The sequence below is a fragment of the Dermacentor variabilis genome, chromosome 5 (genome assembly GCF_050947875.1).
Source record: "Dermacentor variabilis isolate Ectoservices chromosome 5, ASM5094787v1, whole genome shotgun sequence".
NCBI classification, from domain to species: domain Eukaryota; kingdom Metazoa; phylum Arthropoda; class Arachnida; order Ixodida; family Ixodidae; genus Dermacentor; species Dermacentor variabilis.
The window spans coordinates 6,240,754-6,243,852 of record NC_134572.1 but is presented as its reverse complement, the minus strand read 5'-3'; the positions used below and the strand labels follow the sequence as shown (position 1 = coordinate 6,243,852).

At 46.4% G+C, this 3,099-nt stretch overlaps 1 protein-coding gene across 1 annotated transcript in view; it reads left to right on the top strand.

Annotated features, from left to right (window-relative positions):
• The window catches only part of LOC142582206 (uncharacterized), a 28,899-nt gene that overhangs the window by 8,655 nt on the left and 17,145 nt on the right, over positions 1-3,099 (top strand). The gene's annotated exons all lie outside the window — the stretch shown is intronic.

Sequence of the window (3,099 nt, the reverse complement as noted above, 5' to 3'; positions counted from 1 at the left end):
TGCTTCTTTCGGCCTCCTAACTTCACTGAGCCCTATTATATCCTATTTACTGCCCTCTAATTCCTCCAATACCACTGCTAGAATCGCCTCACTAGATGACGTTCTAGCGTTAAACGTTGCCAGGTTCATATTCCAATGGCGGCTTGTCCGGAGCCAGTGATTCTTAGCACCCTCTGCTGCGTCGCAGGTCTGACCGTCGCCGTGGTCAGTTGCTTTGCAGCTAGCGGGGACTGAGGGCTGGGGTTTGATTGTTGGGTTCATATAGGAGGTTGTGGCCAAGTACTGCACCAGGGTGGCCAATCCTGCTCTGGTGAGGGAGTGCGTTACCGGTTCTGGTCACCGGGATTAGGCCACACTCCAGGCCTGTTTATGCAATTTTATCAACACGCGGATTTCTTTTTTTTTAATCCGGTGGAAAATTGCCGGCACCGGGATTCGAACCACGGACCTCTTGCACGCGAGGCGGGTGTTCTACCTCTACGCCACCGCTGCACCTCGCAGACACATATACCGTCACTCCCATGACGGCACAGCGCCCCTTAGGAAACTCCCATAGACGATGGCGTCAGAGTTCTCTCTAGGTGTTATAGTGAGAAACTCTATGACCTAAAGCCGGCAGGATCACGGCCGCGCTTAAACGCGAAAAAAAACCGCGGGTCTACGTGTCCAAATGCGGCCGCGTTCTCATTAAAATAACGCAGCGTTGTGAAGCTAACAATGCGTGCTGAAGAAGTGGGCGAAAGACTGGAGATGCAGGAACAATCGACGCACGTCGTTAATTCTTAGGGCACAGTCGTAAACATCAAAGGTTGGTATAAATCTTGCTGGCACTTGTGCCTTACTGGGGTGATAGCTAGCGCAATGACGTTATTCTTCGCAGCAGGAATACAGAGATAAACAGGTCACTAAAGGTGCTGTTAGATGTGGTGCGGGTGTAACTACTGCTCACTTACATGGGGACACCTATTCTGATCATCCACAAGAACAAATATTGATCGATGATTGATTGATTTCTTGAGTTTAATGCCCCAAAGCAACACTGAGGCTATGTGAGACGCCGTAGCGGGGCGCTTCGAATTCTTTTTGCCGACCTGCGGTTCTTTAATGTCCAACACGAGCGTTCTTGCATTTCTCCCCCAACTAAATTCGGTCGCGGTCAGAAATAGCAGTTGAGACTGGGAGCCAAGCATGAGAATAAGCGCCGTAAAGCCACTGAGCCTCCATGGAACGTAGAAATATTTGTTGATAGACTGAAAAGTGTCTAAACAACTAAGTTCACACGCCAAAAAAAAAAAAAAAGCCACTGCTACGCGAACACTGAGACAGACACAAGCGGACCACAGAGCACGATCGCGTGCTGGAACACCGCGGAAAATGACATACTTTCGTTGTCTGCGCGCGCGCGGCTGAACGAGGTGGGAACAAGCAGACGAAACGGAAGTACATCTCTCTTGCTATTGTATGAAGTAAAACAAGAACACGCAGACATTCGGTTTGTGTGTTTTATCATTTCTCTAAACATTAATTCGTCTATGCAAGCAATAGATTACACAAATAACAGATGTTGCCTTGAATAATTCTTGAAATCACGTGTAACTATGAGCGCGCATTTTTGCATATACGTCACCTCTCCGGTTGCGAGCGCGGCGCCGGCGAGAAGGGCAAACGGCGTTCGTTTTCAAATTACAGCTCTATTCGCGGCGCGTAGCGATGTAATACTTTGCAGACACGATCGCTATCGCGTATTGTATGCTCTGCGCTTGTCAACTCAATATGGCCAGATCTGGTGAGGGCCCTTTAAAGAAAGGAAATCCAAGCAACTAAAGGATATTGCAGTTCTTTTTGGGGGAAAAGATAAGCCTCAAATGGTGCTAACTGTTCTTACAGTGTAAGCACGCACCAGACCTGTAAGGGCAGGACTGTTCTCATTGAATAATACCGCCTTACGCAAAGTTTTGACTAACGGATGCCCTTGCACATAGCATCAACTAGAAATGAGACTTCATGTGTTACTGACAAGATGTCATAGAAAATGTTGAGCGACGAGCATTTTGTGAAAAAGAAACAAGAGCTGACCAGCAGTACTTACTGCGGAGTTGAAAACAGCCGTGAAATTATTAAATGCCTATAGTCAAGAGACCTCCATCAACTGATACCTACACGCTATAAGCGATGTATTGAGTCTAGTGATTCCACTCTACAAAAGACTGTTAAACTTTGTTAAGGCACAAGTCAAGAATGCTGGAGGATTACAGACTGCAGATATAGGAATCGGCGTCAGATCCTTTGCCCTTTTAGCTTTCTTGACACTCATAAAGAAAACTCAATAAATAAGATAAAATAATATTTCGACCCACAAGCGCATGCTGTATCGACTCTCCCCCCCCCTCTCCCAATAAATTTTTCCCTTACAAATCTTTCAGACATGAAGACTGCGCACCAAAGGCTCAGCAACAGTGAGCACGCTGCAGTCATGCACAGACAACCAAGATCACCAAGTGTGAGGATGAAGAACAGCTCGCAGAACACAAGCAATCATGAGAAACTCTGCAAATAGAGGGGAGATATCTTGTGGTAAATTCCATCGTCGTAATTCCCGCTTCGTCCTCCGATTCTCGTCATACCATCGTCGTCGCGACATCATCGTCATGCAGTCGTGGTGATAGAGTTTCTCACTACATTACCTAGAGGGAAATCTGGCGCTGCTGCGCTGTGGTTTGCATGGGAATGCCGGTATTTTGTGACTTCGGACTGGCATCGTTCTTGGAGAGCCAGGACACCTTGCAGACGCGCCTGGCAAGCACGTTCCGTCTGTCACAATGAATAATTTTGTACTACAACAGCACGTAAAAAGCTGTTTTAGCTTGTTTATTGCATAAAAACGTGTTTTGTTTAACTATGAGAACTTGTTATTGCATGTGCAATTATATGAAAGGTAAAAAGTATCAGCGGGCCGCTAAAGTTGGAGGGCAGACGGCAAGATTCGCGCTCGCTTTGAAACAGTTTGTCTTCTGTTCTTCCTTTTCGTCGCTTGGTCATGCATTGTAGGTTAGTAAAGATGTAATATGCGTGAATAGAAACATTTTATGAAGATTTTAC